Source organism: Aegilops tauschii, chromosome 6 (assembly GCF_002575655.3).
Source record: "Aegilops tauschii subsp. strangulata cultivar AL8/78 chromosome 6, Aet v6.0, whole genome shotgun sequence".
NCBI classification, from domain to species: Eukaryota; Viridiplantae; Streptophyta; class Magnoliopsida; order Poales; family Poaceae; genus Aegilops; species Aegilops tauschii.
In genome coordinates this window covers 207313201-207337885 of record NC_053040.3, presented here as the reverse complement: position 1 = coordinate 207337885, position 24685 = coordinate 207313201, and positions in this window count along the sequence as shown.

The following is a 24685-nucleotide window of genomic DNA, read 5'->3' as shown; positions in this document are numbered from 1 at the left end:
AGGGTTTAGGTGGCCAGGCAGCACCAGTGAGAGTTACTGGTCCCGTTCCACTGCTAAACTCGGTCGGGCATGGCGTAATGGCGTCGGTCTTCGTCGGGGTCGCCGTACTGGCACGGCGGCGGCAGAGAGCGCGCTCCGCGCCTAGCGGTTCACGACGAGGGTGGCAGCGTGCACGGGGGAGTGGAAGACCATGCGGCGGCCTCCGTTGGCTTGGGCGGCGCTGGTCAGCGCCGTCTACGCTGTGCTTCTTCCTGGCGGCCGCAAAGCCGCCGCTGGCGTCGGTCACGGGGCGGCGCACCTCCTCCTGCTCGTCGCCGACGCCCGCAAGCATCCAGGCGCTCGTGCGGTGCAGAGGACAAGGGGGAGGGGACAGGAAACACGGCGACGCTGGGGCACTGGTGAGATTGGCAACATACACTGAAGAAACGACAGTGGTTCAGACACTGTTAACTGAATTTGACTGAACCTTAGAGAAACAGTGTCCAGCAGGTGTTCGATGAAATGATTTGGTATGAAGAAATTTTTTCCTGGAGCTGGGACTTGGTGAGGTGACCTCTCAATGCACCCAGAGGCTGCCTGATTTTTCTCAGAATTTTTGGAGAAAGATTTGAATGAATTTCATCAAATTTGGCAAATCTGGTCCAAACTTGCAGCAAGTATAGTTTGAAAAATTTGAACTGGAGACCAGTGGATCTTCATGGATCTTGGTTGAGGGTTCAAAGGACTAGCTAGAGAAATTGGTTTGGAGACAAAACTCAAAGCAGAAAGGGTAGCTCCTTTGAAAACCTCCAAGGATCAAGACAGAAGGCATAAATTGTTTTTGATGAGAGATAAATGGAAATAATTATATGGAGAGGTTCAACTTGCTGGATTTGATGTGTATCATGATCCAAAGATGGGGAAAGGGTTTGTGGAAGAGGATTTGCACATAGGTCATGGCAAGAGACATTTGTTGAAAGTGGAAAAAGATCATTCCAAAAGCTATAGGGCTTTTCAAAGGAATTGTCAAAAGACATTTTTCCAAGAGAGAAGTATTTTGGTTTGAGTCCAAATAAAAAGAAAGAACCTCCAAGACCAAAATCATGTCTTGGGTGAATCCAAATAAAAACCCTTGCCAATAAGAAAAATATCTTGAGAGGAAGGGTTCTTTTGAAGAAAAATTTAAATCACCTCCCTCAAGTCAAATAAATTTTTTGAAAAACCCAAATAAAATTTTGGGTGTCACAACACCTACCCCCTTAGGAAAAATCTCGTCCTCGAGATTTCAGCTGATCCTCAAATAGATATGGATACTCTGCCTGGAGAAAATCTTCCCTTTCCCATGTAGCTTCATCCTCAGTGTGGTTGCTCCACTGAACTTTGAAAAAAATTGTTGTTTTCTGTCGGGTCCTCCGTTCAGACTCTTCCAATATCTTTACTGGTCGTTCTCTATAGGTGACATCTGGTTGCACATCAATGCTCTCATGGGATACATGCTTTTCCGGGTTGTTCACACATTTTCTCAATTGCGAGACGTGGAATACGTCATGGACGTCTGACAGCTCCTTGGGTAGGTCTAGTTGGTAGGCTACTGTGCCTCTTCGTGCAACTATGCAGAATGGTCCAATAAATCTCGGGGCTAGCTTCCCCTTGATTTTGAACCGTTGTAGGCCCCTCATAGGAGACACCCATAGGTATACGGAATCACCGGGTTCAAAGCTGACCTCACGATGTTTCTAATCGTAGTAGCTCTTTTGTCGGCTTTGCGCTGTCTTGAGTCCGTCCCTGATCTGCTTAACTTTCTCCTCGGCCTCTTTAAGCATGTCTGGGCCGAAGATACGACTGTCACCTGTTTCTGACTAATTCAGTGGGGTACGACACCTCCGTCCGTACAATGCTTCAAAGGGTGCCATTTGTAAGCTGGCTTGGTAACTGTTGTTGTAGGCAAACTCGGCATACGGCAAACTCTCTTCCCAACTGGATCCATAGGTGAGCACACAGGCTCTCAGCATGTCCTCTAGGATTTGGTTCACACGTTCCGTTTGTCCATCAGTCTGAGGGTGGTACGCTGTACTGAAAGCTAGTTGCGTGCCCAGAGCTTGTTGCAGGTGATCCCAAAATTTGGAGAAAAATTGGGTGCCTCGGTCGGATATTATAGTCTTTGGGACTCCGTGCAAACAAACTATATGGGAGAGATAAAGCTTGGCCAGCCTTTGTGTGGAGTAGGTAGTCTTCACGGGAATGAAGTGAGCAACCTTGGTTAGTCGGTCTGTAATGACCCATATGGCGTCATTTCCGCGTTGTGATCGAGGTAGTCCGACGATGAAGTCCATTCCTATTTCATCCCATTTCCACTCCGGTATCCTGTTTGGCTGGAGTAGCCCTGCTGGCTTTTGATGTTCGGCCTTGATGCGCTGACATGAATCGCAACAGGCAATAAATGCGGCTATATCTCTTTTCATACCGTGCCACCAAAATCTTTCCTGAATGTCTTTGTACATTTTGGTTCCTCCAGGGTGGATTGAATATGGGGCGGTGTGGCTCTCGGTTAGGATTTGTAGCTTGAGTTCCTTAATGTTCGGGACACAAAGTCTGTCCCCGTACCATAATATTCCTTCACTGTCTGTGACGAACTCTGAAGCCTTGCCAAAGCTCATTTTCCTCTTTATTCCTTCGATGCTGGGGTGCCCTTGCTGAGCCTTCTTGATTTGTTCCACGAGGGTGGGATGTATCTCCAGATTCGATACGGTGCCCTCAGAGACTAACACCATGTTGAGTCTAGCGAACTCCTGCTGAAACTCAGGCCTCAAGTTTTGTGGATCGTCGTCGTCTTGGCTGGGGTTCCAACTAAGGGCATCTGCCACTACATTTGCTTTCCCTGGATGGTAGTGAATACGGACATCATAGTCCTTGACCAATTCCAACCAGCGTCGTTGGCGTAAGTTTAGCTCTGGTTGCGTGAAAATATATTTAAGGCTCTTATGGTCCGTATATATTTCACAACGATTTCCCAACAGAAAGTGTCTCCACTCCTTGAGTGCATGAATGACTGCTGCTAGCTCCAAGTCATGTGTTGGGTAATTTTCCTCATGTTTCCGCAGTTGCCTGGAGGCATACGCGACAACTTTGCCATCCTGCATCAGCACACAACTGAGGCCTTTCCGGGATGCGTCACAATATATTTCAAAACTCTTGTGTATGTCTGGCACGGTTAAGACCGGTGCGGTTGTTAGCTTCTTCTTAAGCTCTTGGAAGCTTCTCTCGCATGCTTCCGTCCATACAAATTTCTTGTCTTTCTTGAGCAGTTGCGTCATTGGTTTTGCCACAGTGGAGAATCCTTCAATAAATCTTCTGTAATATCCGGCCATTCCAAGGAAACTCCGCACATCTGTCACGTTGGCGGGTGGCTTCCAGTCAAGTATGGCTTTGACTTTTTCTGGGTCTACGGCCACGCCTTCTTGGTTTAATATGTGGCCTAGGAAACCGACTTGCCTTAGCCAAAACTCACACTTGCTAAATTTGGCGTACAACTGATGTTTCCTTAATTCTCCCAAAACAATTCTGAGATGCTCAGCGTGCTCTTCCGGTGTCCTTGAGTAAACCAGAATATCGTCAATGAACACCACAACAAATTTGTCCATGAATTTCATAAACACTTTGTTCATGAGGTGGACAAAATAGGCGGGGGCGTTCGTTAGTCCAAAAGGCATCACTGTGAACTCATATAATCCGTACCTGGAGGTGAATGCTGTTTTAGGGATATCTTCTGTCCGTACTTTCAATTGATGATATCCTGATCTCAAATCCATTTTTGAGAACACCTTGGCTTGCGCGAGTTGATCAAACAAATCATTTATCTGCGGCATCGGATATTAGTTTTTGATGGTGACCATATTGAGAGCTCGATAGTCTATACACAATCTTAGTGTCCCATCCTTTTTCTTGGCGAATAACACTGGCGAACCCCAAGGTGAGGAGCTGGCTCGAATAAAACCTTTGTCCAGTAATTCCTTTATCTGCTCCTTCAATTCTACTAATTCTAAGGGTGCCATTCTATAAGGCTTCTTATAGATGGGAGCGGTGCCAGGTGCTAGTTCAATGCTGAACTCTATCTCTCGGTCTGGTGGCATGCCTGGTAGTTCTTCAGGAAATACGTCAGGAAACTCGCATACCACTGGAACTTTTCTCAGTTCTGAAATGTCCACTTTGTTCAGCTTTGGTTGCCGTGACCGTGGCCTTTCTTGAGCTGTAACCTGTGACACCCAAATATTTCATTTGTTTTTTTTAAATTCTTATTTGTCTTGGGGGAGGTGATTTAAATTTTTCCTTCAAAGGAACCCTCCGTTTGAAAATATTTTTTCTATGGCAAGAGTTTTATTTGGATTTACCCAAGACTTGTTTTTGGTCTTGGAGGGTCTTGCTTTTATTTGGACTCAAACCAAAATGCTTTTCACTTGAGAAAAATGTCTTTGGAAGATTTCTTGAAAATACTCTATAGCTTTTGGAATAATCCTTTACCACTTTCAACAAATCCTTCTTGCCATGACCTTAGTGCAAACCCACTCTCCTAAATCTTCCCACATCTTTGGATCATGATTTGCATCAAGTCCAGCAAGTTGAACCTCCCCATATGTTTATTTTTCCATTTTAAATTTTAGCAAAACAATTTCTACCTTCTATTCTAGCCCTTGGAGATTTACAAAGGAGCTACCATTTCGGTTTTGATTTTTGTCCTCAAACCAATTTCCCTTCCTAGTCCTTTGAACCCTCAACCAAGATCCATGAAGATCCACTGGTCTTCAGTTCAAATTTTTCAAAGTACACTTGCTGCAAGTTTGGACCAGATTTGCCAAATTTGATGAAATTCATTAAAATCCTTCTCCAAAAATTCTGAGTAAAATCAGGCAGCCTCTGGGAGCTTTGAGTGGTCACCTCACCAAGTCCCAGCCCCAGGAAAATTTTTCTTCATGCCAAATCATTCTGTCGAACACCTGCAGAGCATTGTCAATGTCAAGTTCAGAGATTCAGAGAACAGTTCAGTGAACTACTGTCGTTTTCTTCAGAACTTGTTGTCGATCTCGACAGTGCCCCGATGTCGCCTTGCTCCCCGTCCACTCCCCCTTGTCCCTGCACCGCACGAGCGCCTGGAGCCTTGCGGACGTCGGCGATGAGCTGGAGGAGGTGCGCCGCCCCGTGACCGACGCCAGCGGTGGTTTTGCGGCCGCCAGAGAGAGGCGCGGCGCAGACGGCGCCACCCAGCGCCGCCCAAGCCACCGGAGAGCGCCGCGTGGTCTTCAACTCCCAGTGCGCGCTGCCACCCTCGTCGTGAACCGCTGGGCACGGAGCGTGCTCTCTGCCGCCGATGTTCCCGTGCGGCCACCCCACCGTGGACCGACGCCATTACGCCAAGACCAACCGGGATTTGCGGGGGAACGACACCAGTAACTTCCACTGATGCTGCCTGGCCACCTAAACCTCCTGCCAATCCACTACATCGCCGTAATTGCTCGCCGGAGATTCTCCGTTCACGGCCACCCCCTCGATCCGCCTATAAATAGAGGCCCCGAGCTTCAACTCGAACCCACACCACCTCTGCACTCCACCTAGACCACACCAAGCCACTGGAAGTGCCCCGAGGAGGTCTCCTTCCTCAACTCCGGCCGCCGCGACCCTCCACGGGATCCAGCTCGATTCGCTCTCATGCGTGCACCTCTGCCTCCCATCTCTTGCCAGTAGCTCCCCTACGCATCCACTCTTCTGACCCGCGCTTCAATTCGGAGTTTGCAGCACCCACCGGAGTTCTCCACCATCACCCGAGCCGCCGTCCGCCGGAGAAAGTGTCGCCGTCGACGAAGTGCTCTCTGTCGGTCGAGGCCACCACCCACTGACGCGGAAGGACACGCTGAAGCTCTTGGTACACTCCGATCTCCCTGTCTCGCCGTGGTTCGACGCCGGCGACCACCGCAGTCTTCGGGCGCCGGCGAACTCTTTTAAACCTGACATGTGGACCCCCCTGCCAGCCTCTATTCTCTTCTCCCTCGAACCGTTTTCTGTTGGCGCCTTCGGGCAAATACGTTTTCCCTTTTGAGCTGACGCGTTTCTTTCCGAAGCGTTTTCTGTTTTCTCAGTTTGGCCCCTGGAACTTTTCTGTTTCATTACAGATGAGTCCCTGGACAGAAACCTTTATAACTTTTAAATAAAAAGTGATTTTTGAGTGATTCTTTTTCTGATAGTCTTAAAATTTTGTCTAGTTTTTTATGGGATTTATTTGAAAAGAATTTGGAGAAGTTTTTATGCACGCGTTGGTTTTCACGTTAGTGCCCGTTTTCGTTATGCCGTAGGTTCCGGAAGAGGTGACGGAGCCGCGAACTTCGCCGAGCTAGACTCCGACTTCTCCGAACCAGGCAAGCATGTTTGAACCTTTGATATGATGGGTGTTTTGCATGTTTGCGTGAAGGGTTGTGCGTGGCAAGTGGGTATCGGTGAGTATCTCGTTGCTTGTGAGGCAACTACCCGTGTGTTCCAAAGTTGCGATGATCTCTGGTGAGAGATGGCCTAATCATGTGGTGACATGAAGGGAAGCAAGGTGGTACTGTTGTAGCATACCAGCCTTGCGTCGTCCGACAAATTCCGACGTTGACGTGGACCGATTCACGTTATCGTTCTTTTCCCTTCCGTGCTACCACATGTTTCTTTTGCCGAGATGCGGTTTAGTAAGTTGGTAACCTCTTTCCGTGTACACACCAAACAGAGGGGCCGGGATGATGGTTCCATGGCCCTGGATTAAAGCCAGTCATCCGGTCAGGGGGCATGGGTGTTTCCGGTTGGGACCGAGAGGGGGGCACCCCTTAGAGCGCGCGTATAGAAATTTGATCCCATGCTACGCGAGGTTGTAGCCTCCCCGTCTCAAGGTTTTTCTTGAACGTTGCCGAGGGTGATTCCTGGCTTCGGATTGTTGAATGGGTGTGTACTGGTTAGATGTGTTTCTTCCAAAACACCGTAAACGGAACTAGTCCCCGTGACTACTGAAATCCGTTGGCTGTGGTTAAAGTACAAACTCTGCAGAGTCAAATCCTTCCGAGTCATCGTATCCATGGTCCAGTAAAGTGTTCAGTGTATCCATGTCTATGTCGTAACCTCGCGGTATATCCTTCTGTTCGGTAAGCAAGCATGAGTAGTGAACTTAGCTGAACGTTATTCCTGTGGATGGACTAACCCGTTGTTTTACCTCATGTCTGATTATTCTCTTGATTTGATTCATAAGTTACTATGTTATGAATATAATCCCTTTATGTGATGTCGCTCAGAAGTTCGACTGCGGCATGTTTGTCTCTTACTTTCAATATAGGCCCTTTATGTGGTGTCGCCCCGACGCCCGACTGCGGCATTATTATTATTCTTGCAGTTTCCTCTCGAGGAGTCATTCAGACCCTCGTTTGGCACCGGTATTATTATTCTTGCAGTTTCCTCTCGAGGAGTCATTCAGACCCTCGTTTGGCACCGGTATTATTATTCTTGCAGTTTCCTCTCGAGGAGTCATTCAGACCCTCGTTTGGCACCCAGTATTTATTTTGAGATTTCGGGAGGACTACCGCCCGACTTCTCTGTTATTTTTCCCCATGCATTGTTATCCCTATGTCTGCACGCACTTGTTAATCTGTTCATATGCATCATGTTTACATTTGTTATATCATATGTCCGAACTGTCTTGCGAGTACTTTCATAGTACTCACCTGGCTTGTTGATTTGGCCAGATGTTGACAAAGGCGATCTCCTAGATGAAGAGTTTGATAGCGAGTCCGACGCCTAGAGGAATCCCAGTCAGTCCCGTGCGATCCTGGATATTGGTCACTTGTATCATACACGCTTCCGCCACCCGCAATAAGTCTCCTCGAGCCTCACTCCGACGCTCGAAGAGCTGTGGTTTCCAGGAGTCATATCACCCACTTCGCAGTGATATTTCCACCATCATTGTTATCGTGAGTTAGTAGTTATGCCACCCTATCCGCCGTGATGTTTATCGGCGTTCTTGTAATAAATCGTTGAGCAGTCTCCGCTCAACCTTGTATTATATTCAGTACTCCTGGTATTTTTCTTCTGTGACCAAGATATTGTCTACCAGTGAGAAGGAATTCTTCTTTACTAGTCCGTAAAAGGGATTGGTCTCTCAATAAATATTTTATTGAAAACCGGTCGTGACAAGCTTGGTATCAGAGCCAGGCTGACTGTAGGAAGCCACTAGGTGCGATCGCTAATCGGTTATTAGCGTCTTTTATGCTTTTTCAGCATTTTGCAATTGTAGCTATTTTCTGTTGGTCATCATAAATTTATGACATGACTACTCAGAATTTTTGCCTACTTTTGTAGATGGCTGGCAACAACTGCGAGACTCGGGTGTTCACGAACGTGCCCGAGGGGTTTGTCAAACTCCTCGTCTCCATCACCAAGCTGGCGATCGGGCCAGCGACTCGTCCGGAGTTCACTCTTTATCAGCACAAGCTCAGCGACGACGTGTCTATGCACCTGGCCGTGGTGCAATTCAAGGGAGGATGTTCTGCGTCTCGCCATTTCCGTTTTGTGGGATGGGCCATGCCTACGGAGAGTCATGCCATGCAGATGGCGGCCCGTGAGGCAATAGCTCACCTTCGGGACATCCCTCCTATGATGAAGACTCGTCGCTACCGCTACCTCCCTTGCCATGTGCCATACACTTGCCACTATGCGTTCGCCTGCCATCGGGGAGAGCGAGATGAAGCCATCGAGATGGTCGTAGAGTACCTCAAGGCTCTGGAGGAATCCTTCGACAACCTCGTGGATGACCTTGTGGCTGCCCGCATGGACTTAGTCCGGGGCGGTCCTGCCTGCAGGAAGGAGCTTCTCCACACGGCACCGCCTCTGACATTCGTCTCATCCTCAGCATCTTATGCACCGGCCATCTTGGCCACTGCTCGCCGTCTGCCTACCACTGAGGAGTTCGACCGAGTCATTGCTCCTACTCCAGTCAGAGCTGCACCGCCTGCCACACACGCGCTGCCACCTGTTGCTCCCGCACCATCACCGCAGCGCAGTGCTACGCGCCAGGAGCCTGCTAGAGAGGAGGTGGAGGTTGATTCTCCTGCACCGCTGAGTCTTTCCCTTGGCAAGGGAAAGGACATCGTCACCATCTCCGACTGAGAGCACCGAGTAGCCGCGCGTTATGTTTGCTTGTATGATGTGTTTTATCTGTACGCTAGTTTGTATTCGTATGTTCGCTGTTTTCCGGAGTAGTATGCTAGTCTTAATAACATGTCAGGATTGTGTACGCACATCCTGAGTGCTGTATCATGTGTTTGCTTTTCGCGTGTAAAATTTGTGTTTAAGCAATCATTTCTCCGAGCAAAATCGTTTATACTTTCTTGAAAAAATTTGAGGTCTTTTAAATGTTTGTCTTCGCAAGATTTTTCCGGGTGCCACACAGTTCTTCTCATGAGTTTTTGCTAAATAATACCCCAGAGTGGAAAATGTCTCGTCCGTGGACTCGTTCCATGCCCAATCAGCCAGAAGAAGTTTATGGAACACAAACTAGCAACAACTTCACTCAGGGACAGTCCAGTCAACAAGATAGCGAAGCAGCCTTGTCTCAAGTATGCCGTCTCTTCGAACAAAGCCAGCAACAGCACCAGGAGATGATGAATCACGTCATCAATATGGGGAACCACCGTGAACCCTATCAACCGCATTCCAAGTTATCTGAGTTACAGAAGACTCGCCCTTCAACTTTCGCTCACACTGATAGGCCGCTGGAAGCCGATGACTGGCTTCGTGATATCGAGAGGAAGCTGATTATTGCCCAGTGCTCAGATCATGAGAAGGTGCTTTATGCACCACACTACCTTACTGGAGCAGCTGCAGCATGGTGGGAAAACTTCCTACACATGCATCCCAGTGAACACAACATCACCTGGGAGGAGTTCAAGGAAGGCTTCCGTGGGGCACACATCCCCAAGAGCATCATAAAAATCAAGAAGAGAGAATTTGATGACCTGAAGCAGAGAGGCATGTCAGTGACAGAATACAATGGTCAGTTTACCCAGCTATCTCGTTATGCCCGTGACGAGCACATGACAGAGAGCAAGAAGATGGAAAAATTCCTGGACGGCCTGGCACCGGCACTAAAATGCCAACTGGTTGTACACACTTTCCCGGATTTTAAAACTCTGGTTGACAAGGCCATTACCTTGGAGAATGAGCGCCGCAGCCTGGAAGATATCTGTAAGCGAAAGAGGGACAAGACGACTCTTGCTCGCAACAACCGAAGCAAAACTGAGGTTCCAAGGACAGGAGCAAGGAAATCCACGACTACTGATTTAAGGCCCGTCAGGCAGTTTCATGCCAGGGACAAGGAGTTCACGTACCATCCAGGGGTCACCTGCTATGCTTGCGGTGAAGAAGGGCACTATGCTAAACAATGCCCAAAGCCGAGGAACGCGGCCCCCAAGCCAAACAATGGTGGGAACAATCCAGGCCCCAAGCGCAACAATTTCAACCCCAGCAACAACCACAGGAAGGGTCACCTGAACCATGTGACCAGGGAAGAAGCTCAGAATGCCCCAGACATCGTGCTCGGTACGTTCCCTATAAACACAGTACCTGCCACGGTTTTGTTTGATTCTGGAGCTTCCCATTCGTTCGTTTCGAAGAGTTTTGTTTTGCAACATGGTTTTCCGATACTTCCCTTGGAAAAATCTATGATCATCAAGTCCCCCGGAAATAAGCAAATTGCTCAGGGTTACTGCCAAGGAGTAATCATTGAGTTCGAAGGACTACAGTTCCAAGCAAATCTCATCGTGTTGGAGAATAAAGGACTGGATGTCATTTTAGGGATGGACTGGTTAACCACCAACAAAGGATTCATTGACTGTTTCAATCGGACCGTGATTCTCACTCACCATCACGGCAAGACAATAAAGGTCACAGCTCAAGAAAGACCACGGTCACGGCAACCAAAGCTGAACAAAGTGGACATGTCAGAACTGAGAAAAGTTCCAGTGGTATGCGAATTTCCTGACGTATTTTCTGAAGAACTACCAGGCATGCCACCAGACCGAGAGATAGAGTTCAGCATTGAACTAGCACCTGGCACCGCTCCCATCTATAAGAAACCTTATAGAATGGCACCCTCAGAATTGGTGGAGTTGAAGAAGCAGATAAAGGAATTATTGGACAAAGGATTTATTCGAGCCAGCTCCTCACCATGGGGTTCGCCCGTTTTATTCGCCAAGAAAAAGGATGGGACACTGAGACTGTGTATAGACTATCGAGCCCTCAATATGGTCACCATCAAAAACAAATATCCGATGCCACGGATAAATGATTTGTTCGACCAGCTCGCACAAGCCAAGGTGTTCTCAAAAATTGATTTGAGATCGGGATATCACCAATTGAAAGTACGGACAGAAGATATCCCCAAGACAGCATTCACTTCTAGATATGGGTTATATGAGTTCACAGTGATGCCTTTTGGTCTAACGAATGCCCCCGCATATTTCGTCCACCTCATGAACAAAGTGTTCATGAAATTCATGGACAAATTTGTTGTGGTGTTCATCGACGATATTCTGGTATACTCGAGGAGCCCAGAAGAGCATGCTGAACATCTCAGAATTGTTTTGGGAGAATTAAGGAAACATCAGTTGTACGCCAAATTTAGCAAATGTGAATTTTGGCTAAGGCAAGTTGGTTTCCTAGGCCATATATTGAACCAAGAAGGCATGGCCGTAGACCCAGAAAAAGTCAAAGCCATACTTGACTGGAAGTCACCCGCCAACGTTACAGATGTACGGAGTTTCCTGGGAATGGCCGGATATTACTGAAGATTTATTGAAGGATTCTCCACTGTGGCAAAACCAATAACACAGTTGCTCAAGAAAGACAAGAAATTTGTATGGACGGAAGCATGCGAGAAAAGCTTCCAAGAACTCAAGAAGAAACTAACAACCGCACCGGTCCTAACCGTGCCAGACATACACAAGAGTTTTGAAGTATATTGTGACGTGTCCCGAAAAGGCCTCGGATGTGTACTAATGCAAGATGGCAAGGTTGTCGCGTATGCCTCCCGGCAGCTGCGAAAACATGAGGAAAATTACCCAACACATGACTTGGAGCTAGCAGCAGTCATACATGCACTCAAGGAGTGGAGGCACTTTCTGTTGGGAAATCGCTGTGAAATATATACGGACCATAAGAGCCTTAAATATATTTTCACACAGCCAGAGCTAAATTTACGCCAACGACGCTGGTTGGAATTGGTCAAGGACTATGATGTCGGTATTCACTACCATCCAGGGAAAGCAAATATAGTGGCTGATGCCCTTAGTCGAAACCCCAGCCCGGACAATGACGATCCGCAAAACTTGAGGCCTGAGTTTCAGCAAGAGTTCGCCACGCTCAACATGGTGTTAGTCACTGAAGGCACCACATCAAATCTGGAGATACAACCCACCCTAGTGGAACAGATTAAGAAGGCTCAACAGGGACATCCCAACATCGAAGGTATAAAGAAGAAAAAGAACCTTGGTAAGGCTTCAGAGTTCGTCACAGACAGTGAAGGAATATTATGGTACGGAGACAGACTTTGCGTACCTAACATTGAGGAACTCAAGCAACAAATCTTAACCGAAAGCCACACCGCCCCATACTCGATCCACCCTGGAGGAACCAAGATGTACAAGGACATTCAGGAAAGATTTTGGTGGCACGGTATGAAAAGAGATATAGCCACATTTATTGCTTGTTGCGATTCATGTCAGCGCATCAAGGCCGAGCATCAAAAGCCAGCAGGGCTACTCCAACCAAACAGGATACTGGAGTGGAAATGGGACGAAATAGGAATGGACTTCATTGTCGGATTACCCCGATCTCAACGCGGAAATGATGCCATATGGGTCATCACAGATAGGCTGACCAAGGTAGCCCATTTCATTCCCGTGAAGACGACCTACTCCACTCAAAGGCTAGCCAAGCTTTATCTCTCTTGTATAGTCTGTCTGCATGGAGTCCCAAGGACTATAATATCCGACCGAGGCACTCAATTCGTCTCAAAATTTTGGGACCACCTGCAACAAGCTCTGGGCACGCAACTAGCTTTCAGTACAGCGTACCACCCTCAGACTGATGGACAAACGGAACGTGTGAACCAAATCCTAGAGGATATGCTGAGAGCCTGTGTGCTCACCTATGGGTCCAGTTGGGAAGAGAGTTTGCCGTATGCCGAGTTTGCTTACAACAACAGTTACCAAGCCAGCTTGCAAATGGCACCCTTTGAAGCATTGTACGGGCGGAGGTGTCGTACCCCACTGAATTGGTCAGAAACAGGTGACAGTCGTATCTTCGGCCCAGACATGCTTAAAGAGGCCGAGGAGAAAGTTAAGCAGATCAGGGACAGACTCAAGACAGCGCAGAGCCGACAAAAGAGCTACTACGATCAAAAACATCGTGAGGTCAGCTTTGAACCCGGTGATTCCGTATACCTACGAGTGTCTCCTATGAGGGGCCTGCAACGGTTCAAAATTAAGGGGAAGCTAGCCCCGAGATTTATTGGACCATTTCGTGTAGAGGCACGAAGAGGCACAGTGGCCTACAAACTAGACTTACCCAAGGAGCTGTCAGACGTCCATGACGTATTCCACGTCTCACAATTGAGAAAATGTGTAAGTAACCCGGAGAAGCAAGTACCCCATGAGAGCATCGATGTACAACCAGACCTCACCTACAGAGAAAGGCCAATAAAGATATTGGAGGAATCTGAACGGAGGACCCGACAGAAAACAACTAAATTTTTCAAAGTTCAGTGGAGCAACCACACTGAGGACGAAGCAACATGGGAAAGGGAAGATTTTCTCCAGGCAGAATATCCATATTTATTCGAGGATCAGCTGAAATCTCGAGGACGAGATTTTTCCTAAGGGGGTAGGTGTTGTGACACCCAAAAATTTCATTTGGTTTTTTTTAATTCTTATTTGTCTTGGGGGAGGTGATTTAAATTTTTCCTTCAAAAGAACCCTCCCTTTCAAAATATTTTTTTATGGCAAGAGTTTTATTTGGATTTACCCAAGACTTGTTTTTGGTCTTGGAGGTTCTTGCTTTTAGTTGGACTCAAACCAAAATGCTTTTCACTTGAGAAAAATGTCTTTGGAAGATTTCTTGAAAATACTCTATAGCTTTTGGAATAATCCTTTACCACTTTCAACAAATCCCTCTTGCCATGACCTTAGTGCAAACCCACTCTCCTAAACCTTCCCTCATCTTTGGATCATGATTTGCATCAAGTCCAGCAAGTTGAACCTCCCCATATGTTTATTTCTCCATTTTAAATTTTAGCAAAACAATTTCTACCTTCTATTCTAGCCCTTGGAGATTTACAAAGGACCTACCATTTCTGTTTTGATTTTTGTCCTCAAACCAATTTCCCTTCCTAGTCCTTTGAACCCTAAACCAAGATCCATGAAGATCCACTGGTCTTCAGTTCAAATTTTTCAAACTACACTTGCTGCAAGTTTGGACTTGATTTGCCAAATTTGATGAAATTCATTAAAATCCTTCTCCAAAAATTCTGAGTAAAATCAGGCAGCCTCTGGGAGCTTTGAGTGGTCACCTCACCAAGTCCCAGCCCCAGGAAAATTTTTCTTCATGCCAAATCATTCTGTCGAACACCTGCAGAGCATTGTCAATGTCAAGTTCAGAGATTCAGAGAACAGTTCAGTGATCTACTGTCGTTTTCTTCAGAACTTGTTGTCGATCTCGACAGTGCCCCGATGTCGCCTTGCTCCCCGTCCCCTCCCCCTTGTCCCTGCACCGCACGAGCGCCTGGAGCCTTGCGGATGTCGGCGACGAGCTGGAGGAGGTGCGCCGCCCCGTGACCGACGCCAGCGGCGGCTTTGCGGCCGCCAGAGAGAGGCGCGGCGCAGACGGCGCCACCCAGCGCCGCCCAAGCCACCGGAGAGCGCCGCGTGGTCTTCCACTCCCCAGTGCGTGCTGCCACCCTCGTCATGAACCGCTGGGCGCGGAACGCGCTCTTGCCGCCGATGTGCCCGTGCGGCCACCCCACCGTGGACCGACGCCATTACGCCAAGACCAACCGGGATTTGCGGGGGAACGACACCAGTAACTTCCACTGATGCTGCCTGGCCACCTAAACCTCCTGCCAATCCACTACATCGCCGTAATTGCTCACCGGAGATTCTCTGTTCATGGCCACCCCCTCGATCCGCCTATAAATAGAGGCCTCGAGCTTCAACTCGAACCCACACCACCTCTGCACTCCACCTAGACCACACCAAGCCACTGGAAGTGCCCCGAGGAGGTCTCCTTCCTCAACTCCGGCCGCCGCGACCCTCCACGGGATCCAGCTCGATTCGCTCTCATGCGTGCACCTCTGCCTCCCATCTCTTGCCAGTAGCTCCCCTACGCATCCACTCTTCTGACCCGCGCTTCAATTCGGAGTTTGCAGCACCCACCGGAGTTCTCCACCATCACCCGAGCCGCCGTCCGCCGGAGAAAGTGTCGCCGTCGACATGGTGCTCTCCATCGGTCGAGGCCACCACCCACCGACGCGGAAGGACACGCTGAAGCTCTTGGTACACTCCGATCTCCCTATCTCGCCGTGGTTCGACGCCGGCGACCACCGCAGTCTTCGGGCGCCGGCGAACTCTTTTAAACCTGACATGTGGACCCCCCTGTCAGCCTCTATTCTCTTCTCCCTCGAACCGTTTTCTGTTGGCGCCTTCGGGCAAACACGTTTTCCCTTTTGAGCTGACGCGTTTCTTTCCGAAGCGTTTTCTGTTTTCTCAGTTTGGCCCCTGGAACTTTTCTGTTTCATTACAGATGAGTCCCTGGACAGAAACCTTTATAACGTTTAAATAAAAAGTGATTTTTGAGTGATTCTTTTTCTGACAGTCTTAAAATTTTGTCTAGTTTTTTATGGGATTTATTTGAAAATTTTTTGGAGAATTTTTTATGCACGCGTGGGTTTTCACGTTAGTGCCCGTTTTCGTTATGCCGTAGGTTCCGGAAGAGGTGACGGAGCCGCGAACTTCGCCGAGCTAGACTCCGACTTCTCCGAACCAGGCAAGCATGTTTGAACCTTTGATATGATGGGTGTTTTGCATGTTTGCGTGAAGGGTTGTGCGTGGCAAGTGGGTATCGGTGAGTATCTCGTTGCTTGTAAGGCAACTACCCGTGTGTTCCAAAGTTGCGATGATCTCTGGTGAGAGATGGCCTAATCATGTGGTGACATGAAGGGCAGCAAGGTGGTACTATTGTAGCATACCAGCCTTGCGTCATCCGAAAAATTCCGACGTTGACGTGGACGGATTCACGTTATCGTTCTTTTCCCTTCCGTGCTACCACATGTTTCTTTTGCCGAGATGCGGTTTAGTAAGTTGGTAACCTCTTTCCGTGTACACACCAAACAGAGGGGCCGGGATGATGGTTCCATGGCCCTGGATTAAAGCCAGTCATCCGGTCAGGGGGCATGGGTGTTTCCGGTTGGGACCGAGAGGGGGGCACCCCTTAGAGCGCGCATATAGAAATTTGATCCCATGCTACGCGAGGTTGTAGCCTCCCCGTCTCAAGGTTTTTCTTGAACGTTGCCGAGGGTGATTCCTGTCTTCGGATTGTTGAATGGGTGTGTACTGGTTAGATGTGTTTCTTCCAAAACACCGTAAACGGAACTAGTCCCCGTGACTACTGAAATCCGTTGGCTGTGGTTAAAGTACAAACTCTGCAGAGTCAAATCCTTCCGAGTCATCGTATCCATGGTCCAGTAAAGTGTTCAGCGTATCCATGTCTATGTCGTAACCTCGCGGTATATCCTTCTGTTCGGTAAGCAAGCATGAGTAGTGAACTTAGCTGAACGTTATTCCTGTGGATGGACTAACCCGTTGTTTTACCTCATGTCTGATTATTCTCTTGATTTGATTCATAAGTTACTATGTTATGAATATAATCCCTTTATGTGATGTCGCTCAGACGTCCGACTGCGGCATGTTTGTCTCGTACTTTCAATATAGGCCCTTTATGTGGTGTCGCCCCGACGCCCGACTGCGGCATTATTATTATTCTTGCAGTTTCCTCTCGAGGAGTCATTCAGACCCTCGTTTGGCACCGGTATTATTATTCTTGCAGTTTCCTCTCGAGGAGTCATTCAGACCCTCGTTTGGCACCGGTATTATTATTCTTGCAGTTTCCTCTCGAGGAGTCATTCAGACCCTCGTTTGGCACCCAGTATTTATTTTGAGATTTCGGGAGGACTCCCGCCCGACTTCTCTGTTATTTTTCCCCATGCATTGTTATCCCTATGTCTGCACGCACTTGTTAATCTGTTCATATGCATCATGTTTACATTTGTTATATCATATGTCCGAACTGTCTTGCGAGTACTTTCATAGTACTCACCTGGCTTGTTGATTTGGCCAGATGTTGACGAAGGCGATCTCCTGGATGAAGAGTTTGATAGCGAGTCCGACGCCTAGAGGAATCCCAGTCAGTCCCGTGCGATCCTGGATATTGGTCACTTGTATCATACATGCTTCCGCCACCCGCAATAAGTCTCCTCGAGCCTCACTCCGACGCTCGAAGAGCTGTAGTTTCCAGGAGTCATATCACCCACTTCGCAGTGATATTTCCACCATCATTGTTATCGTGAGTTAGTAGTTATGCCACCCTATCCGCCGTTATGTTTATCAGCGTTCTTGTCATAAATCGTTGAGCAGTCTCCGCTCAACCTTGTATTATATTCAGTACTCCTGGTATTTTTATTCTGTGACCAAGATATTGTCTACCGGTGAGAAGGAATTCTTCTTTACTAGTCCGTAATAGGGATTGGTCTCTCAATAAATATTTTATTGAAAACCGGTCGTGACATAACCTTTATTGTCTTGCCGTGATGGCGAGTGAGAATCACGGTCCGATTGAAACAGTCAATGAATCATTTGTTGGTGGTCAACCAGTCCATCCCTAAGATGACATCCAGTCCTTTATTTTCCAACACGATGAGATTAGCTTGGAACTGTAGTCCTTCGAACTCAATGATCACTCCTTTACAGTAACTCTGAGCGATCTGCTTATTTTCGGGGGACTTGATGACCATAGACTTTTCCAAGGGAAGTATCGGAAAACCATGTTGCAAAAAAAATTCTTCGAAACGAACGAATGGGAAGCTCCAGAATCAAACAAAACCGTGGCAGGTACTGTGTTGACAGGGAACGTACCGAGCACGATGTCTGTGGCATTCTGTGCCTCTTCCCTGGTCACATGGTTCAGGTGACCCTTCCTGTGGTTGTTGTTGGGATTGAAATTGTTGCGCTTGGGGGCTGGATTATTCCCACCATCGTTTGGCTTGGGGGCCGAGTTCCTTGGCTTTGGGCACTGTTTAGCATAGTGCCCTTCTTCACCACAAGCATACCAGGTGACCCCTAGACGGTACGTGAACTCCTTGTCCCTGGCATGCAACTGTCTGACTGGCCTTAGATCAGTAGTCGTGGATTTCCTTGCTTCTGTCCTTGGAACCTCAGTTTTGCTTCAGTTGTTGCTAGCAAGAGTCGTCTTGTCCCTCTTTCGCTTACGGATATCTTCCAGACTAGGGCGCTCATTCTCCAAGGTAATGGCCTTGTCAACCAGAGTTTTAAAATCCGGGAAAGTGTGTACAATCAGTTGGCATCTTAGTGCCGGTGCCAGGCCGTCCAGGAATTTTTCCATCTTCTTGTTCTCTGTCATATGCTCGTCGTAGGCATATCGAGATAGCTGGGTAAACTGACCGTTGTATTCTGTCACTGACATGTCTCTTTGCTTGAGGTCGTCAAATTCTCTCTTCTTGATTTTTATGATGCTCCTGGGGATGTGTGCCCCACGAAAGCCTTCCTTGAACTCTTCCCAGGTGATGTTGTGTTCACTAGGATGCATGTGTAGGAAGTTTTCCCACCATGCTGCAGCTGCTCCAGTAAGGTAGTGTGGTGCATAAAGCACCTTCTCATTATCTGAACACTGAGCAATGATCAGCTTCCTTTCGATGTCACGAAGCCAATCATCGGCTTCCAGCGGCCTATCCGTGTGAGCAAACGTTGAAGGGCGAGTCTTCTGTAATTCAGATAACTTGGAGTGTGGCTGGTACGGCTCACGGTGGTTTCCCATATTGATGACGTGGGTCATCATCTCTTGGTGCTGTTGCTGGCTTTGTTCGAAGAGACGGCATACTTGAGACAAGGCTGCTTCGCTGTCCTGTTGACTGGACTGTCCCCGAGTGAAGTTGTTGCTAGTCTGTGTCCCATAAACTCTTTCTGGCTGATTGGGCATGGAGCGAGTCCACGGGCGAGATATTTTTCCAGTCTGGGGGTATTATTTTGCAAAAATCATGAGAAGAACTATGTGGCACAAGGGAAATCTTGCAAAGGCAAAAATTTAAAAGACCTCAAGATTTTTTGAAAAAAAAACATAAACAATTTCGCACGGAGAAGAAACGCTTAACACAAATCTTACATGCGAAAAGCAAACACACGATACAGCACTCAGGATGTGCGTAGACCATCCTGACATGTTATTTAGACTAGCACACTCCTCCGGAAAGCAGCGAACACACTCATACAAACTAGCGTACAGATAAAACACATCATACAAGCAGACATAACGCGCGGCTACTCGGCGCTCTCAGTCGAAGATGGTGACGATGTCCTTTCCCGTGCCGAGGGCAAGACTCAGCGGTGCACGAGATTCAACCTCCACCTCCTCTCTAGCAGGCTCCTGGCACGTAGCACTGCGCTGCGGTGATGGCGCGGGTGCGAAAGGCAGTAGTGCGGGTGTGGCAGGCGGTGCAGCTCTGACTGGAGTAGGAGCGATGACTCGGTCGAACTCCTCAGTGGTAGGCAGATGGCGAGCAGTGGCTAAAATGGCCGGTGCATAAGATGCTGAAGACGAGACGAATGTCAGAGGCGGTGCCGTGTGAAGAAGCTCCTTCCTGCAGGCAGGACCGCCCCGAACTAAGTCCATCCGGGCAGCCACAAGATCGTCCACGAGGTTGTCGAAAGACTCCTCCAGAGCCTTGAGATACTCCACAACCATCTCGATGGCTTCATCTCGCTCTCCCCTATGGCAGGCGAATGCAAAGTGACAAGTGTATGGCACATGGCATGGGAGGTAGCGGTAGCGACGAGTCTTCATCATAGGAAGAATGTCCCGAAGGCGAGCTATCGCCTCGCGGGCAGCCATCTGCATGGCATGCCTCTCCGTAGGCATGGCCCTTCCCACAAAATGGAAGTGGCGAGACGCAGAACGTCCTCCCTTGAATTGCACCACGGCACGTCGTCGCTGAGCTTGTGCTGATAAAGCGTGAAATCCGGACGAGTCGCTGGCCCGATCGCGAGCTTGGTGATGGAGACGAGGAGTTTGACAAACCCCTCGGGCATGTTAGTGAACACTCGAGTCTCGCAGTAGCTGCCAGCCATCTACAAAAGTAGGCAAAAATTCTGAGTAGTCATGTCATAAATTTATGATGACCAACAGAAAATAGCTACATTTGCAAAATGCTGAAAAAGCACAAAAGACGCTAATAACCGATTAGCGATCGCTCCTAGTGGCTTCCTACAGTCAGCCTGGCTCTGATACCAAGCTTGTCATGACCGGTTTTTCAATAAAATATTTATTGAGAGACCAATCCCTTTTACGGACCAGTAAAGAAGAACTCCTTCTCACTGGTAGACAATATCTTGGTCACAGAAGAAAAAATACCAGGAGTACTGAATATAATACAAGGTTGAGCGGAGACTACTCAACCATTTATTACATGTACGTCAATAGAACACAACGGCGGATAGGGTGGCATAACTACTAACTCACGATAACAACGGTGGTGGATATATCACAGCGAAGCGGGTGATATGACTCCTGAAAACTACAGCTCTTCGAGCGTCGGGGTGAAGCTCGAGGAGATTTATTGCGGGTGGCGGAAGCGTATATAATACAAGTGACCAATATCCAGGATCGCATGGGACTGACTGGGATTCCTCTAGGCGTCGGACTCACTATCAAACTCTTCATCCATGAGATTGCCTTCGTCAACATCTGGCCAAATCAACAAGCCAGGTGAGTACTATGAAAGTACTCACAAGACAGTTCGGACAGAAGATATAACAAATGTAGACATGATGCATATGAACAGGTTAACAAGTGCACTCAGACATAGAGATAATACTGCACGGAAAATAAAACAGAAGTCGGGCGGTAGTCCTCCCGAAATCCCAAAATAATATACTGGGTGCCAAACGAGGGTCTGAATGACTCCTCGAGAGGAAAAATGCAAGAATAACAATGCCGTAGTCGGGCGTCAAGGCGACACCACATAAAGGGCTTATAATAGAAAATAAAAGGCAGTGCGTGCCACAGTCGGACGTCTGAGCGACATCACATGAAGGGCTTATATTGACAGTAAAAGACAAACATGCCACAGTCGGACGTCTGAGCGACATCACATAAAGGGCTTATATTGAAAGTAAAAGACAAACATGCCACAGTCGGACGTCTGAGCGACATCACATAAAGGGCTTACATTCATAACTTAGTAGTTCATGAATTTTTAAATCATATCAAGAGAATAATCAGGCATGAGATAAACAACAGGGTTAGTCCATCCACAGGAATAACGTTCAGCCAAGTTTACTACTCACGCTCGCTTACCGGAAAGAAAAATATACCACGAGGTTATGACATAGACATGGATACGCTGATCATGTTACTTGACCATGGATACGATGACTCGGAAGGATTTGACTCTGCAGAGTTTGTACTATAACCACAGCCAACGGATTTCAGTAGTCACGGGGACTAGTTCCGTTTACGGTATTTTGGAAGAAACACATCTAACCAGTACACACCCATTCAACATTCCGAAGCCAGGAATCACCCTCGGCAACGTTCAAGAAAAACCTTCAGACGGGGAGGCTACAACCTCGCGTAGCATGGGATCAAATTTCTATACGCGCGCTCTAAGGGGTGCCCCCCTCTCGGTCCCAACCGGAAACACCCATGCCCCCTGACCGGATGACTGGCTTTAATCCAGGGCCATGGAACCATCATCCCGGCCCCTCTGTTTGGTGTGTACACGGAAAGAGGTTACCAACTTACTAAACCGCATTCTGGCAGAAAACATGTGGTAGCACGGAAGGGGGAAGAACGATAACGTGACTCCGTCCACGTTAACGTCGGAATTAATCGGATGACGTAAGGCTGGCATGCTACAACAGTACCACCTTACTGCCCTTCATGTCACCACATGACTAGGCCATCTCTCATCAGAGATCACAGTAACTTTGGAACACACGGGTAGTTGCCTCACATGCAACTAGATACTCACCGATACTCACATGCCATGCACAACCTTTCACGCAAACATGCAAAACACCTATCATATCAAAGGTTCAAACATGCTTGCCTGGTTCGGAGAAGTCGGAGTCTAGCTCGGCGAAGTTCGCGGCTCCGTCACCTCTCCCGGAACCTACGGTATAGCGAAAAATTCATACTAACGTGAAAACCAACGTGTGCAGAAAATCTGTTCCAATTTTTTTTCAAATAAATCCCATAAAAAACTAGACACAATTATAAGACTGTCAGAAAAAGAATCACTCAAAAATCACTTTTTGTTAAAAAGTTATAAGGGTTTCTGTCCAGGGACTCATCTGTAATGAAACAGAAAAGTAACAGGGACTTAACTGAGAAAACAGAAAACGGTTCGAATAGAAACGCGCCAGCCCACAGAGAAAACGTACTCTGCCCGAAGGCGCCAACAGAAAACGCTTCGGGGGTGAAAGTAGAGAGGCTGACGTGGGGGGTCCACATGTCAGGTTTGAAAAACCTCGCCGGCGCCCGAAGGCTGCGGTGGTCACCGGCGTTGAACCACGGCGAGTCAGGGAGATCGGAGTGTACCAAGAGTATCAGCGTGTCCTTCCGCGTCGGTGGGTGGTGGACTTGGGCGTCTAGGAGCACCACGTCGACGGCGACACTTTCTCCAGCGGACGACGGCTCGGGCGATGGTGGGGGACTCCGGTGGTCTGCTGCAAACTTCGAATTGAAGCGCGGGTCAGAAGGAGGGATGCACTAGAGAGCTACTGGCAAGAGATGGGAGGCAGAGGTGCACGCACGGGAGCGAATCGAGCTGGATCCCGTGGCGGGTCGCGGCGGCCGGAGTTGAGGAAGGAGACTCCCTCGGGGCTCTTCCAGTGGCTAGGCGGGGTCTTGGTGGAGTGCAGAGGTGGTGTGGGTACTAGCTGGAGCTCGGGGCCTTTATTTATAGGCGGCTCGAGGGGGTGGCCGTGAACGGAGAATCTCCGGCGAGCGATTACGGCGAGGCAGTGGCTTGGCAGAGGGTTTAGGTGGCCAGGCAGCACCAGTGAGAGTTACCGGTCCCGTTCCACTGCTAAACTCGGTCGGGCATGGTGTAATGGCGTCGGTCTTCGTCGGGGTCGCCGTACTGGCACGGCGGTGGCAGAGAGCGCGCTCCGCGCCTAGCGGTTCACGACGAGGGTGGCAGCACGCACGGGGGAGTGGAAGACCACGCGGCGGCCTCCGGTGGCTTGGGCGGTGCTGGTCAGCGCCGTCTACGCTGTGCTTCTTCCTGGCGGCCACAAAGCCGCCGCTGGCGTCGGTCACGGGGCGGCGCACCTCCTCCTGCTCGTCGCCGACGCCCGCAAGCATCCAGGCGCTCGTGCGGTGCAGAGGACAAGGGGGAGGGGACAGGAAACACGGCGACGCCGGGGCACTGGTGAGATTGGCAACGGACACTGAAGAAGCGACAGTGGTTCAGGCATTGTTAACTAAATTTGACTGAACCTTAGAGAAACAGTGTCCAGCAGGTGTTCGATGAAATGATTTGGTATGAAGAAATTTTTTCCTGGAACTGGGACTTGGTGAGGTGACCTCTCAATGCATCCAGAGGCTGCCTGATTTTTCTCAGAATTTTTGGAGAAAGATTTGAATGAATTTCATCAAATTTGGCAAATCTGGTCCAAACTTGCAGCAAGTATAGTTTGAAAAATTTGAACTGGAGACCAGTGGATCTTCATGGATCTTGGTTGAGGGTTCAAAGGACTAGCTAGAGATATTGGTTTGGAGACAGAACTCAAAGCAGAAAGGGTAGCTCCTTTGAAAACCTCCAAGGATCAAGATAGAAGGCATAAATTGTTTTTGATGAGAGATAAATGGAAATAATTATATGGAGAGGTTCAACTTGCTGGATTTGATGTGTATCATGATCCAAAGATGGGGAAAGGGTTTGTGGAAGAGGATTTGCACATAGTCATGGCAAGAGAGATTTGTTGAAAGTGGAAAAAGATCATTCCAAAAGCTATAGGGCTTTTCAAAGGAATTGTCAAAAGACATTTTCCCAAGAGAGAAGTATTTTGGTTAGAGTCCAAATAAAAAGAAAGAACCTCCAAGACCAAAATCATGTCTTGGGTGAATCCAAATAAAAACCCTTGCCAATAAGAAAAATATCTTGAGAGGAAGGGTTCTTTTGAAGAAAAATTTAAATCACCTCCCTCAAGTCAAATAAATTTTTTGAAAAACCCTAATAAAATTTTGGGTGTCACAGGATTGCCTCGAGGGACTGAGGATGAACTAGTACAGTGGATGAACAGCCTCAGGAGGAGAGGTGTTCTTGAGCTCGATGAGCTGGTGAGTGTGACGA